The following is a 17036-nucleotide window of genomic DNA, read 5'->3' as shown; positions in this document are numbered from 1 at the left end:
TGCAGGTCTGGGTACACGCGGTATATTCATGTTCTTAATGTTAGCAAGACCAAGGTAAGATGTCTGCTGCACTGTGTCATTCAAAAACAGTATCTGTTTCGGGATGAGGCATGCCCTGAATAAAGCTTCAGTTCCCTGTACTTGCCAATCTTTGGATCCCTAAATTGTTTTTGTCTCAATGGTGTCTTTCCAAAATGTAAAACCTTGTGTAGATAATTTATCAATAAATGCATTTGAATATATCATCTTGGTATTTGTTAACATTGCTTTCTTTACAGTATTATTCATAATATTGAATATATATGTGGTTGATTCAGATGTACTAAAACCTGAAAAATAAGGAAATTTGCTAGCAAATATCCTGGAGCTGGTGACTGGTGGAATCAGACAATGTTCCCATTGGTTATGTAATGTAGAAATGTTTGTGGCATCGATGACATTTGTAGAAATTAGTTTCCAAAATGCTGATAGCAGAACATTTCTTCTAAATTTGATGTACCCTCCTATAGTTCTTTGTTGGAAAATGCTGCAGATTTTTAGGGGTCTGACATCATATTGTTTATTGTCCTACAGTCCCAATCATCAGAAAGAATGCTGGATGCTACAAAATCATGTAACACAATTTTGAACATATGTGGAATTTTCAACATTTCCACAGGGCCTAATATGTCATAAACAACCTTGTCCCAAAGTATGCCATCTAGTACTGGTGTTGCTATGATGTGAGCTGTAGATAAGACTCTTTTTTCACGATGAGATGGACTGTGAGGTGACAAAGTTGTATTCAGTGCGGTATGGACTCTTCTTGAAGACATTTATCATTTATGACCGTTAGAACAGTTCATAGCCAGAGAAAAAGTAAAAAGAGTCCTGATATTAGCCATAGTCTAGTCCATGGTTGAACCAGAAAAGTTTGTTTCAGAAAAAGAATGAAATCTTTGAATTGCTGCTTGGAGATTGTTAAGGCTGGGGCAGTTTCAGGTTCACTTGGATCCTCTGAAAATATATCAAAATTAATGAAATACCCAGATGCAGGTCAATCAATTGTTTGTATTGCTTCAGGATTGGTGTAAATTGCTGAATTCTCTTGGTGTGGAATCAATTTATTATTTGTTATGTCGACATAGACTGGAGGACCTGGACGAATTGTTACTTGATTGTTTTGTTGATTTTGTTGGTTAAGAGTCATGAGTTCCATTGCAGTGTTGCATAGTCCTTCATTTCTCACTGTAGACTATTCAAATGTTATCAGTTTTTCAGTTTGAACCTCTTGAATAGTAGCAACAGGAGGATGTCTGCTACTAGGTCGGAGTCCACAAGGCCTACTATTTAGTATTGGCCACATGATGTGATTTGATGTGGTCGATTGACACAAATCTTTTCTCCTTTTTTACAGCAAGGCTTGGCAGAAGTACTGTTCTCAACAGAGGAACTGGTTTTCTATAGGATGGATCAAACTCCTTTTTGTATGCAATCTTTTCTTTGACCGGATCCCTAACTTTTGGAATTCAGACCGGCCTTGCCGTGACAGCCACATTTTCCCCAGTGGTGGATGCTTTCAGGATCACATTGCTTTGTTTTGATCTTATTTCATTAATGTCCTGTAAAACAGCCAAACGTTCTTTGACATCAAAGGGGTTTGTTTCTACCACTGTACCTGAGCAATCAAGATTAGGAGCCCACATTCTCATGCCAAATAACAATGGATATGGAGTGATTCCCCCAGAGAAGCTCTTGGCTTATTATTAATGCTACGCTGAACTTGACATAGATGTTTGACCCAGCCCGCGCCCGAACCTAATACTCTAGCTGTTATTGATTACTTTATATCTCGTTTTTTTCCATCTACGACCGCATTTCCCTCGGGATGGTATGGAGAGGAGTACCGCAATTCCACAGCCAGACCAGGCATGGCCTCCTTATAAGCCCTAGAGCTAAATGCGGGACCCTGGTCGGAATGAAGTGTGTGTATGGCGTATATGCCGATAAAGACTCGCAAATCCTTTAGAACAGTTTGAGGTTCAGACGAACGATGGGGCTACATCCATACAAACCTAGTACAGGAATCAACTGCAAACATAATATATTTATAATGGCCATCCCTTTGTAACGGGCCACAGTGATCCAGGTAAACGCACTGAAATGGTTTGTCTGAAATAAGATGGGGCGTCTGTGCAGGACGTTTCACCGTTGAGACTTTCATCTGCTGGCAGATGTCACACCCTAGGACGTAAGTCTTAGTTTGTTTCTTCATACCAGGCCACCAATACCGTTCTTTTAGTAAGGTAACCATGGATGAAACAGCAGCATGTATTGAAGCCATTTGTTGCATATTACATTTTCTTTTAGTTCATTATTTTTGTAAAAATGTACTGTTACTTTAATGTAATGCTTGTAAGTGTTTTTTCCTAAAGCAGAGTCTGTATTCTGTTACCATGGATGATAAGATTCTATATTCCATCTAACTGCACTTTTGGCAGAGCTATGAAGTGAATACCTACTGTACTGTGCTCCTCTGAATAAATCTTATTTTTATATAATATTTATTCTCCTGGATTCTTACAAATTTGGCGACGAGGGACCTGGTCTGCTACTCTACATTGTGAGCACAGGAGCGACCATTTTAAAAGAATCTACGCAAAGGATTTTTTTTAATTTGTCTTTTGGAATTTACAACTTCAAGGAATTTGCTGGAATTTTGAATTTTTCATTGATTTTTGGCCTTATCTCCGATCTCTCCTTCATTTTAGTTATTTTTAATTACTTTGGTTTGCCACAGTTGATGTTACGATATATTTCTCTTGCAACTAAAGGAAAACATTTTTCATTTTTATTGCTTGGACATTCATCATCCTGTAGTTTTTCACCGCACTTCTCTTTCAAGGTAAAATAATTGTATTATTCCTGCCTGTATATTGCGGAAGCGCCGAGTGATTGTACAGCTCTGTTTACCTTCAAAGTTGCAAGCGTGCATTCACGAGCGCCATTCTGCAACTGTTCACGAGAGCCAATCTGCAACCGTTTCTTCTCCTCGTCCTCTAGCCTCTAGCGCTCTATCCCTGAAGAGACAGTCTTCCCTCTAACTCGTAGGCATCACGTATACGTATTGCGTCAACGCATATACGTGGCAGGCATTTTGAGTTACTGCTACATTGTAAACAACATCGGAAGCGTTTTTTACCTTAAAACGACCTGTTCTCATGTGAAGATTGTCGGGCTGACACGCGGAAACCTATTATTTCGGCATATCAACGATTCATCTATTTAACAGCAATATAGGTTGGTGAATTTATATTTGTTTTAAATAATATTGATTACATTTTCATCTTTATTTTATACAACTATTTTTCAGAGATATATTTTTCATGTGTGGCAATAATTACTTTTGAGCTCTTAAGACATTTCTACTACTATATATTGCTTAGTATACAATATATATACAGGAAGATGCAATTTGATCCACCCTCCAAATTTTTGCAAGTTAAAGGTGATCCTCCAATACCATGGAATAGATGGAAGGATGTATTTTTAACATTTTTGAAAGCTATTGATGGAGATAGATATTCTGCAGAAAGGAAAAAGAACATGTTATTGCATTCCTTAGGGTCTGAAGAACAAATTGTCTTTAGGACACTTCCGCAATCTGATGGTGCTTGTGACAGAAGTGTTTTTACTGATGCCAGGACACGGCTAGAAACTAGATATAAGCCAACGTCGAGCATAGCTCTAAACAGGTACAAGTTCTATACTAGAGCTCAAGAGGAGTCAGAAACTTTTGATAATTTTCTTACAGCTTTACGATATCTTTCTACTAATTGTAATTTTGGTCCAATGACTGATGAAATGATTAGGGATCAAATTATTGTCCACAATAAAAGCAAGAAAATCCAAGAACAGGTATGGATTATGGGAGATCCCGATCTCAAAGATGTAATTGTTACCGTTAAAGCATTGGAACAATCAGACAAATGGATGAAAACGCTTGATAATAAATTTAAGGAAAAATCTGATGAAGTATGTGCTATGAAATCTGACTCTTATATCAAACCTGCAATTGCTTCTAGTTCTAATCAGAGTGTTTCTAATTATCAACGGAATGTCACGAAACCTGACAAGGATTTTCATTGTTTTAGATGCGGCAATACTAGTCATGCTGCTTCTTTTCCAAGATGTCCTGCATTAGGAATAGAATGTAAAAATTGTGGTAAACGTGGACACTTTTTGAATATGTGTAAGAATGTTTTCTCTGGGAACACAAGTTCCAATACTACTAACAATAGAGGAAGAAGTTCATGTTTGAATAATTTTGATTCTAGTGAATCTCTAGAATGTGAAAGAGGGATTGTTGTATCTATTACCGATTGTGGGGACACGGATAGAACATGCAATGTTCTTAAACGACCAGATTATTGGGTGCAGATTTTGGGAGTGTCTCTTAAACTAATGGCAGATTCAGGATCACCTTGGACTATTATTACCAAAGAATATTTCTCAGAAGTTTTCAAAGATATCATTACCTTGGATGAACTTAATGAGTCTGATATTATTGTAAAAGCATTTGATGACTCTGTTATTGACATGATAGGTTATATTGGAGTAGACAAGCATTTCAAAGGTCATGTCGCGTTTGTGAAATTGTACATTGCTGTGAAGGGTGTGAATGTTCTTGGATGGAGGGATCAGTGGAGTCTAGGTATAATGCTTATGATGGAGCAAGGATTCGCATGCAGCGCAACTTGCTTGTACTCAGTCCTCTCGACATAACGCTAATAAATTAACCAATATGTTTGTCTCATTAATATTGCATTACACTACATTCTGGGTATCTAGAAGACGCTTGCATATGTGTTTTACTGACGTTAATTCGCTCGCACTAAAAATGGCCACTGCTACGCGGAATTTTCTACCGCGCATGCGTCTGTCACACTCATGTGACATGACGTACTCTTTGCCTTGGAGGGAATCTTTCGCTTCTGCGCACTAGTATTAATATGGCTGCTCTATGTTCTCACATGCGAGAAGCTTGTACCGCTGCTTTTGCTAAGCTGTTCGTTCTGCTTAATCCTAATGCTATAGTTAAATATAAAATAATGAGTATTGAGGAGGGATAAGTGGTATACAGTGCATTCATTTATTCTGTGTTCTAAAACTGTTTCTTTTTCATTTTAAATGTTACAAATAAACTGGCCTATCTCGCAACACTGAACTCCATCTCTGGAGAAACTGCGACTGCGCAAAAGTTTCAAGTCAATGAAGCAGTGACCTTTGGACTGTGGCCAAGGAGCTGACTGTCTAAGAAGATGCTCCTGGGAACATGAACTATTGAACCCAAGCAAAGGAAAACTATGCAAATGTTAATACAATGTATTTACTAATAGAACATCCATTGTTGGGTGGAATAAAGACGTCATGTGAAATAAAGTAATGGGCTGGAACGTTAAAATTTAATATTAATTTCTAAAGTTTCAATTTGGTATGATGTGATGACCTCTCCTCATTCTCTTGTCCAATCGAAATTGGGGATCCTTACACTTGTAACATTGGGGGATGGTTCACTGTCCTGAAAAATAGTATAACTAGTGCAGGCTTAGATAGAGAATTTGTCGGACTTGTCCGAATAGCTGACCTGTCACTGACCCAACGGACTCAATAGGTGACCAAGAGCGGAGGGCTGCGGAGCACTCTGTCAGAGATTCGATATCCCAATCGGGGTTCTGGGAGCTGAAGTGCTGGCAAAGCACTTGGGGCCTCATTAGGATGACGGGCGGACGTTGCCCGCCCGTCATCCCATCGTAAATCGGGACTGCACGCCATAAGGGCTGGGGTCCCCGGAGTGCTATTAGGATGTGCCCACCACAGTGGTGGGCACATCCTGTATTTTCAGCATTGTGGCGAGCGGTGCTCTCTGCGCCGCCCGCCACAATGCTGAAAATGTATGTTCACATTGTCATTTGCCTGCCGCTTTGTCAATGACAATGAAGGGGCAAGGGCCCCCAGAGTGAAGACCGCATGCCTTTCCGTGGCAGCATCGCCGCCGCGGAAAGGCACTGAAAACAAGACATCATAATATGGCTGGCGGTGTCAGTTAGACACCGCCACCATATTATTCCTTTTCCGCCCCGGCCGCAAGGCGACCGGGGCGGAAAAGCGGCGGACGGTCTTTTCGTCCGCAGTGGTCCTCCCCGCCATCCTAATATGGTGGGGGGGGAAATCTGGTTATGATATCGGGCGGATTGCCTCCGCCAGGCTGGCGGTGGCTACCGCCGGCCTGGCGGAGGCAATCCGCCCGATATCATAATGGACCCCTTTGTTGGGGTAATCGACAACCCAATCGGGGTTTTGGCTGTTTAGCTGCAGAGAGGGAGCAGCACAGGCGTTGCAACTTAACTACGGGTGCCAGTCTTAACCTGTGGTGGTGCTGTCGTGATCCAATTTTTTTTTTTTTTTTTTTTATTGAGAGTTCATATATAACAATACAATACAGTACAAGAGACATGACATATTTGAGATCCAATTAATATAGTCTAGAAGAAAGGAATATTAAAAACAAACATACAGTTTTTAGTTATAACATTTAAATTATAAAGTGCAAAATTGTGTAAGAGCAAACAGGCAATAGACTTTCACTAATATTCAAAAGATTTTGTTAGAGTTAAAATAATATAGGAACTTTAAATTCCCTGTGAGATTTCTCAGTTAATTTTTCATAGCTAGATTTATAAAGTGCATCGTGCATATACATAACAAACCTAATAAACCAATTTTAAATCCGAATAAATAGTAGCAAGGCAAATTTAAGGATCAAACCCACTCCAAAATAGCGTATGTTCTTTCCCTATCCTGGATTCGGAGTAATTTTATCTTCCATGCTTGGAAAGATGGGACAAGGTCTGTTTTCCAGGACTGTAATATAGGGGATTTAGCTATTAAAGAAGCTATAAAAAGGGACTCATCGTGTTGGGTGTGGATAGGAGAGCAACCTAGGACGGAAGTCAATTCATCCAGGACAATATTAGTTTTAAGGACAATTGAGAGATATTTTTCTATTTCCTTCCATAATACCTGGATTTTGGGGCATTCCCAAACAATGTGTTTCCACGTGCCTTTTCCTTCACATCGGAAACATTTGTCAGCTATTTGGGGGAAGATATTATGCAAAAAGGACGGAGTTCTATATATCAACCATTTGTTAAAGAATTGCATACGTTTAAAATTTGCTCCTCGAAAAATGGTTTTATTAAACTTATTTATTTTGTCCCATACCTGTTGATTAATTGTAATATCTTCCCTCTTTTTCCATCTTTCAGTAATCTTGCTGTAGAGGTCCTGATCTTTGCCTTCTCTTAGTGTTTTAATCCAAATACTCATTTTCTTCTGTGTTTTGTTGTTAAGGATAGTGGAAATATTTTCTTTCATGAATAGATTTCCTATAGTGAGTTCTCTAAGTTTTGGATTTATCCTGATGAAGGACCAGTTCAGCATGCAGTGCGAATGGATTAACTGACTATTGATTTCATCTCAGGATTTCCATCTGTTGCCCAAGAGGAAGTCTTCAATTTTCTCAAAGCCATTCTCCTTCCAAATAGTTAATATATATTCGTCCATACATCCAGCGTCTCCCAAGCTAAAATTCATTAAATTTGTCTTGCTGCTAAAATTAGGTAATCCATAGAATGTAAAAAACTGAGTTTTCACCTTAAAGATCCACTGCAGGGATTTATAGCGTACTTTTTTTGGATCTTTAGTGATTCTCACTGGGTCATAAATTTTCAATTCCAACAGCATCCTTTTGATAAAAAAATCATCCGACTCATGGAAATCTAAAACAGAAAACCTGTGACTATAATGTGCAAAAGACGCAAAATAATATTCTCTAATATTTGGGAGGGACAACCCTCCTTGTGTAGATGATAAATACAAAGTGCTCAGTGCAAGTCTGGAAGATTTTTTTGCCTATAGGAAAGAAGAAATCAGCGCTTCTACTTTTTTAAAATAAGAGGCCTGGATTGCGCAGGGAATTGCACAAAAAAGGAAATTAAAAAGGGGTAATACCGACATACGAATTAGCGATGCACGCCCTATAATAGACAGGGGTAACAAATTCCACCGGTCTAGAAGTGAGCCCACCTTTTTTAATAAAGGTGAAAAATTTAGTGCAAAAAGGTCGTCTAGGCTATCTGATACAAATATTCCAAGATATCTTTTTGGATTTGTGTTATATATCCGCCTGAATTCCGGAGCTAAAGTGTCTATAGTGCAGTTCACCAGAATAATTTCCGTTTTGTTTACATTAATTTTATAACCCCCTAGCTTTTGAAAATCAGAGAAGATTTTTAAAATTCTCCGTTGACTAGAGGGTTTAGAATCTATAAAAAGGGCAATATCATCTGCATACAATTTTATATTTGTCATTCCTAATATTGGGGCTGTGTCAGCTTTAATATTCCTGATGGCGATTGCGAGAGGTTCGATAAATAATGCAAATAAAATTGGCGACAGGGGACATCCCTGTCGCGTACCTCTAGTGACTTTACAGGACCCAATATTTGTATTATTAATGATAATTTGTGCCCTAGAATTCACATACAATTGTCGTAGGAGAAAAATAAAAACATTCGGGAAATTAAAACTGCGTAAAATTGCAAACAGGCAATCCCAAGAGACAAGATCGAAGGCTTTCTCCGCATCTAAAAACCAAATTTGAGCCTTCACCTTATTAGTTTTAAAATAATCTAGTGCCTCCAATAAAAATGTAGTGTTGGAATCAAGGTGTCTGCCTGCAATGAAACCGCACTGATCGTGAGCTACCAGGGATCCTATTATTTTATTTAATCGGTTTGCTAAAAGTTTTGTAAAAAATGTTGTAATCTGTATTCAGAAGGCTAATCGGGCGGTATGAATTTATATTTTCCTTGTCCTTTCCCTTTTTTAAAATACTGACCACCACCGCTATATGGAAGGAATCCGGTGGGGGACCACCTTGGAGTAAGTTATTAACTAATTTCAGAAGTTCTTTGCGTAGTGTTCCCTCAAATCTTTAAAAAAATTCGATGGGAAGGCCATCCTCACCTCACCTTACTGTCGTGATCCAATTTGGCTTTACCCGTCCTGATTCTGACCTGCACCTGCTAGCCTACTGGCGACTGAAACTTTCGAGGTTCTGTTCTTCAAACTGACCTGTGGCCAGGGTTAGTACTTCACACCCTACTAGGTAAATATAAATCTATGTGGGTTCGTCATTGTATGGTCTCCTTCTCTATATTTTCCTACCGCTAATGTTTGACATATGTTCTTTTTCCTTACCCTCTCTATTTTTAAAATCGTGAAACAGTTTGTTTATAGTTGTTCCTTTTCTTACCTTCTCTTTTATTAAATGCCTGAAATCGTTTATGGCATTTCATGCTCTTTTCTTTTTACCTTCCCTACTTTTAAATGCTCGTAAACAGTTTAATACATCATTTGAATAATTATATGTTGATTCTAATATTCAGAATTGAATGTCTCTTGGTGTTTAATCTTTGTATCATGACATTTTAAAGATTTTAGATAGAGTGTAAACCTTTTCCTGAGTCTGTGAATATTATATGAGTGCAAATACTATTTTTCCTAGGACTTTAGGTACCAGTGATGTGGATTGGTAAGTCAAGGTATAGAAAAGTCTAAAAGTCCTAAAGTATAAAATACACTGATAGTAGAGGGAAGGTTACCCGCTTAATTTGTGAGTTTATTGATTTATGGGCCCAGGTGAGTATTTTTTGGTAAAAGACTAGTCGGGTGACCTGCGCGCTCTATCAGTATAATCTTAGAAATCCTGACCCTGTTATGGTCATTTCTGAAAAATGTCATAAGTCTGTTGTCATTGGAAGTGTGTTTGATGTTGGTGTGAGTTCTCATGAAATTATTGAATCATTTCCCAAGGTCTTTTCTAAAGATCTGGGTATGCTCAACAATTTTCAGCATCAAATTAGACTTAAGGAAGGGTCTATTCCACTCAATCAGAAATTGAGAAATGTACCTATCAATGTTGGAAAAGATTTAAAGATTTTGTTGCAAAAACTTATAGAAGAAGACATTATTGAGGAGATTGAGTCCTCCGAATGGGTTTCGCCCATTGTTTTGGCTCGAAAATCAGACCAAAGTTTAAGGTTGTGTTTGGATTTGAGGGCGTTGAATGCTAACTTGATCATATCCTGTCATCCTCTTCCCAAAATCAATGAGGTTGTGAGTATGCTGGAGGGAGCGAAAGTGTTTTTGATGTACCACCAAATTAGACTAACAGAAGATTCTAAGCATCTCACTGCATTAATTACTCCTGAAGGTTTGTTTCAGTATAAGAGAATGCCTTTTGGGCTAGCCTCCGCAGACTCAGTTTTTAAGCGTGCCATGCACCACTTATTCAGAGACCTGGAGAGTTACGTAAAGTGTTTTCAGGATGACATTCTTGTTTTCTCTCCGAATAATGAGTGTCATAGAGAGCATGTAAGGGAAGTTTGTAGACGTTTGGTGTTACATGGACTTACTCTCAAGGAAAACAAATATAAGATGTTTTGTGACAAGGTTGAGTACTTAGGACACGCTCTGTCGGGAGATGGGGTTGTTCACAAGAAATCTTTCGTAGATGCTATTGTGAAGGCTCCACTACCAGACAATAGGGACAAATTGTTATCCTTTACAGGTTTATGTGAGTATTACAGTAAGTTTATTAAGGGATGTGCCACTAAGATGGAGCCCTTGAGGGAATTAACCAGACAAAAAGTAGAATTCAAATGGAGTGATAGGCAAGAAGCTGCTTTTCAACTGATTAAAAAAGAAATCGCCAATGCTCCTATCTTGAAACATTTTTGTGTCAACAAGTTGTGTGTTGTTACTGTGGATGCTAGTGAATATGGTCTTGGTGGAGTTCTATCACAAAAGAGTGGTAGTGATGAGTGGAGTGTTGCGTTTGGTTCCCACACCCTAAATGAAACGGAAAGGAGATATTCTGTTATAGAAAAATAACTTTTAGGTTGTGTTTGGGGAATAGAACATTTTAGAAATATCTTGTGGGGTAGCCGATTTTTGTTAAGGACTGATCACAAACCTTTGGTTGCCATACTTTCTCCAGGTAGTGGGCTTAATGCCACTGCACTTATTGGAAGATTGATGTCTAAGTTACAGGAGTACAATTTCTCTGTAGAATATGTTCCTGGGAAAAGAAATGTGACAGCTGATTGTCTGTCAAGATTGCCATGTGATTTGGAAAATGAAGATAATGAAGGAGATGGTGTGGAAATTGTTGCTTCCTTAGGTGACTTTGTGACAAGGGAATTCGCTGCCATTTCTAAAGATGATTGGAGATGGAGTACTGATGGTGACAAAAATTTGGTAATGTTAAAGGAATTTATTCAAAAGGGGTGGCCAAGAGCGAACCTTGTACCTTCTGAGTTGAAATTTTTTCAGCAAGTATCTAATGATTTAGAACTTGACAGTGGGATAATTTTTAAGTGTGTGCCCCCTGATCACATGCAAGATGTTATTCTCAAACTTGCCCATGAGAGTCATATTGGCATGTCTTCTATGAAAAGACTTGCACGTTCTAGTTTGTGATGGCCTAGTATGGGAAAAATGATTGACAGAGTTGTGAGGGACTGTTCTCTGTGTGTGAATAGTGATAAAATGTTGAAAACTCATCCTGCACCTCTTGTACCTTTAACTTGGCCGGAAAATCCTTGGCGTAAATTGGCATTTGATATATCTGGTCCATTTTATTGTTTACCACAGGATGCCCGTTTTGCCCTTGTTTTGATTGATTATCATTCAAAGTGACCGGAGGTCAGATTTGTTGCTCATGCCACTTCTCGTGTAATTGAGGAGTTTTTCAGAGAAGTTTTTGCTTGGGAGGGAAGTCCTGAGATTTTAATTACTGACAATGGGGTACAATTAAAGTTTTATGAGATAAAAGAGTTTTTTCGTTCTTGTGGTATAAGACACGTGACTACTCCTTTATACGAACCACAAGGTAATGGTCAAGTTGAAAGGTTTAATCGGGTTCTTAAGGTATGTGTGGAATGGGCAAGAAAGAGTGGAAGTGAGTGGAAGCATGTGTTACGTGAGAAGTTGTGGATGTATAGGATTACTCCTCATTCAGTTACAAAACTTAGTCCGTTTCGTCTTTTAAGAGGCAGAGAACCTGTTTCTAAACTTGGCCCTTGGTGGATTAATAAGAAAATGTGTGACTCAGTACATTCTGACAGCTACAGTACTTCATTGAGAGTTAAACATCATCAAGACAAAATGAAAATGTACTATGATATAGCAAACAAGGTTAAAGTTCCCAATTTTGTTGTGAGTGATTCTGTTAGGATACGGAAGCCTGGTTTTGTTCCGAAGGGTTTCTCAAAGTATGGTCCCATTAGGAAGGTAGTTGAAGTTAATTTGAATAGTATTTTTACCAATGATGGAAAGGTTTGGAATGTTAGACGTAGAGTAAAATGTCAAGATGATCAATTTTTTTCTCATTCCTCAAGTTGCAAACAAAGATCAATGTTTAGAAATAATTTGAGTAACTCAAAGGTTGTTCCTGAACAAAGTGTTTCTGATGAAAATACGCCTGTAGCATCGAGAGTGAAAGTCAGTAATAGGATCATTAATTCTCCTGTTAGATTCAAGGATTTCGTTTAGTCTTAGTTATTGATTTTGTATTTTCTTTTAGGGTATAAGATGTGTTGCATATTACATTTTCTTTAGTTCATTATTTTTATAAAAATGTACTGTTACTTTAATGTAATGCTTGTATGTGTTTCTTCTTCAAGCAGAGTCTGTATTCTGTTACCATGGATGATAAGATTCTATGGGCCCGATGTAGGTAAATCCCATTTACCGATTTTGAAATACCGAATCCTACCGATTCGGTATTCAAAAATCGGTAAATGGGATGTAGGTCCCAACATCTGGATTCGTTACCGAATCCTTAACAATTCTTAAATTACCGATTTGGTAAATACCGAATCGGTAATGCCCATTCATTCCTATGGGCTTTGAAGCCCATAGGAATGATTAGGCATTACCGATTCGGTATTTACCAAATCGGTAATTTAAGAATTCACAAGGGTGCAGGGGGTGTCACTTTGACACCCTCTAGCACCCCCAAAACGGCCATGTGTGCAATGTGGCACACAGACATGCCCTAAGGGCACGTCTGTCTGTCACATGGCACATGTGTACATGCACAGATGTGCATGTACACAGGAATCGGTTTTTTACCATGGATTTGTATTCCATGGTAAAATACCGATTCTGTAAGCCATGTGCTGCCGGAACATAGGCTACCTACATTGCATTTTCGGTAATTTTACCGATTCGTTATCATTACCGAATCGGTAAATATTACCGACTCGGTAAATTTACCGATTCGGTAATGATAACGATTCTGTGAAATTACCGAAAATGTGCCCCTACATCTCCATAGCCCTTTACTGATCGGAAACGGCAGAAAATCGGTATTTTCGGCCGATTCCGATCGGTAAAGGGCTACCTACATCGGGCCCTATATTCCGTCCAACTGCACTTTTGGCATAGCTATGAAGTGAATATCTACTGTACTGTGCTCCTCTGAATAAATCTTATTTTTATATATAGTTATTCTCCTGGATTCTTACACCATTCCTTCGTGTGCCGCTAGGATAAGTTCAATTCTATGTTCCTCGTTTGGAATTACTCTATCCCCCACTCCTGGCATTTGAGCAAAGGGAACGTTGTTCGCATAAATTGTATAAGTGTATCTGAGTGGATAGTGCAATGGTAGCATTGCGCCGTTTCCAAGGCAAGTTGCCTTGACAGCCAGGACTCTTTCACTGTCTATTTTCGTTTGTGAACGAGTGATTGCAGCTACCGAAGCCGTACGGACCGCTTCCTTGGCGGCTTCATCAGCAAATGAATTTCCTGCAACGTGAACGTCATCACATTTATGACTCAGTGTGTTTATCACGTGAGCTTTTGGTAGTTAGTTTTTCAACAGAACTACTTGTTCCCAAAGCGTTATATGCTTTATTAAGCCTCCCTTTGCGTCTTTGAAACCATTCTTTTCCCAGTTCAGTATATATTCATTAAATGACTGTACACAGTCAAACGAATCGCACACAATAAGTGTGGGGCATTGTCGATCCGTGTTCAGTAGTGCAAGTACTAATGATTTTAGTTCCGCTAATTGTGCTGTGCACAGAGTTTCTTCAAATGTATTAATTTAAATCCTTAAAGAGGCATGACTTTGAGTGACAAAGATAGTTATTGTTTGGGGTGTTGAAATGCAAATGTTTCTTTGTTATGTTATTGTTGAACCTGAACTCAATGCTCGCTGCAGTAAGAGAAGTAACCCAATGTATCCATTTAGTATTAGATGTTTTAGCAAGAGCCTCAAAGTCCTGTATCAGTGTTAAGACAATTAATTTCTTACCCCTGCTATATTTCTACCTGCTGCTACAGCTTCCATTACTGGTGTCGTAGTTTTTTCTGATGATGAATAAATGCGCATTTCTGCGGCTGTGCACACATGTGATTTGTATGTTATGGGTACTTGTTCCCCTTCATAAATGTTAAGTAAGTGTACCCCCCTTGACCTGGAATTATTCTGATCACCAGGTTGTGAGAGTTGTTGCGTGTTTGCATATGTTTGGAAGCTAATATGTCTCCTTGGAGTAAACACATCATTTTTGTGTGTTTTGTTGTCCAAAGGTTTTATTAATGCATATAGGGGTTTTACCCTTTCTGCATAGAATGTAATGTATGTTCCCCCAGAATTTTTAAAACTGAGTATTGACTGTAATAGTTTCAGTGTTTTTGGTGGTTGTAGCAGTGCACATTTCAGTAAGAAATTAGCTGCCAAGCATTTTCCTTCATTGGAAAGTTCATATCCTAAGAATAGGACACTTAGATGGCAAATTTTGATTAAAGGTGAACTTGTAGCCGTCAGAGGCTAAAATAATAGTGTTATCTCTTCTCAAGTGCCTGTCCAAGTCATCATCAGTTAATTAGATGTCATCAACATAGGATAATGCTTCATCATCATAGAGTTGTAGTAACTCAGTGACTATTGCTGAAAACAATCCTGGGCTGTTCTTAAATCCTTTGAGGAAGACGACAACATTGTTTTCTGTGCTCCCATGATTGTGAATGCTGTTAAGTACCTGCTTTCAGGTGCCATATTTTGGCAAATGAATCCATTTGATATGTCTAATGTTGTTTTCTATTTTTGCCACACAATATTATTTATTAATGCGGCACTGTGTGCATTTTGTACAGCAAATGTTTTTGTGCATGAGTTTGGATGTCTGTAACTCAAAACTAATCTAAATGTGTTATCAGGTTTCCCCACGGGAAACAAAGGATTGTTCATTGGAGATGTACAATTTTCAATTACCCGCTGATATTCAAGTTGACCTAAAATCTCTCTGACTTGTTTTTTAGCTTCTTGCTTTATAGGATTCTGTCTCTGTGCAGTTGGTTCTTGTTTTAAATGTATTTTATGATGAGGCGAATCCTCATCCCACCCAACATGATTTTATATAATGCTGGTGCTTGTGCAATTGCCCATTTTCTGGCATATATGTATTTTAAATTAATTGGAATTTGGTTAGAGAATGCTGGCATAATGATGTCTTCACCATGTGGGCACTCCCTCACGACTTCAGGAGGCCAGTCCTTTTCAGCTAGCAAAATGTCATATCCTTTTGATAATTTTTCCCAAAAGATGATCTTAGTTTTCATGGGCTTATCTCCCTATAACCGGAGTGTTATTTCATAGTGTTTCTGGAGCACCAACCCTTGTATCAGCTGTTTTAACAGTGATATATTCATTCAGGTCCACTATCTCCAGAAATGTCTTCACGTTCAAGCGAGCTATTGACATTTCTGCTGCACTGTCCAGCATCATCTGAGCCAATTCCCCATTTAATAGTTGGGTCCTCAGAATTTTTGGCATGATGTATAGTAATACTTGCCACCTTTTTCTTGGTGAATTGATGTTTTGGTTTCAATTCCAGACTACAATGTTTGTCTTTAGAAGGTAAACGATCTTCTCTTTGTTCTGACCTTCCTCTCTTTTCAGATGTCTTCGCAGAAATCTGAAAAGAACGAGAGGAACGTGTATCAGTATCCTGATACCTGTTTCTGAATATTTTCCCTTTTCCTGAAGTTGTACCTTTTTTCAGAGTGCTCCTTTTGAGGGGATCTCCTTCTGACTGAGTTCTATTTCCAGTAGTACCCTCTTTTTTGTTTTCCCATCTCTTTTTAGGAGGGCCAAAACTTTGTTTTTGGTTGTCCTATTCAGGGCCATTTGACAAATGTGGTTGTAGGGCTCTATTCCCTAAGCTATCCCTACCCATTTCTGCAAAAGATTATTCTATTAGTCTTGGTAGCTCTGCTTCTCTATAAGTTACACCCAGTTCTCTGAGTCGCTGGCGGATCGCTACTGCTGCTGCTTCCCTTTTGATATTTGATAATATTATTGTTGATACCAGTTTAAAATTATTTAATAATTTCATTCCTAAATCCAGAGTAGGTTCTATCCCATACTCATTCTGTATTTGTTTTGATACGTCAGGTATTACCGCTAATCGAGGAACACCATGGGGCCCATTAGGATGGCGGGAGGATTGCCCCCGCTGGGCCGGCAGTAGCTACCACCATCCCGGCGGGGCAATCCGCCCGCCATCCTCAACAAAATGACCCCCCGCTACATTAGGATGGCTGGGGGGTCCGCGGTAGACGTAAAATCTGTCTGCTGTATTTCCGCCGGTCGACTTAGCGACTGGCGGAAAAAATGCATTTCTATGGTGGCAGTGTCTGCGAGACACCGCCAACTATATTACGATGAGGGTGCTCCGATGCTTTTCCACGGCGGCGTTGCCGCCGTGGAGAAGCATGCGGTCTTTACTTTGGGGGCCTGTTGCAGGCCCCCATTGTGAAGGCGAGGTGGGGGTGCATATGCAAGGTACCTGTGGTACCCCCCTGCATTTGCATACACAATGCAGCAGGCACCGTGCGGTGCCTGCAGCTTTGTG

Source organism: Lissotriton helveticus, chromosome 10 (genome assembly GCF_964261635.1).
Source record: "Lissotriton helveticus chromosome 10, aLisHel1.1, whole genome shotgun sequence".
NCBI classification, from domain to species: Eukaryota; Metazoa; Chordata; class Amphibia; order Caudata; family Salamandridae; genus Lissotriton; species Lissotriton helveticus.
This window is presented reverse-complemented; position numbering follows the sequence as displayed.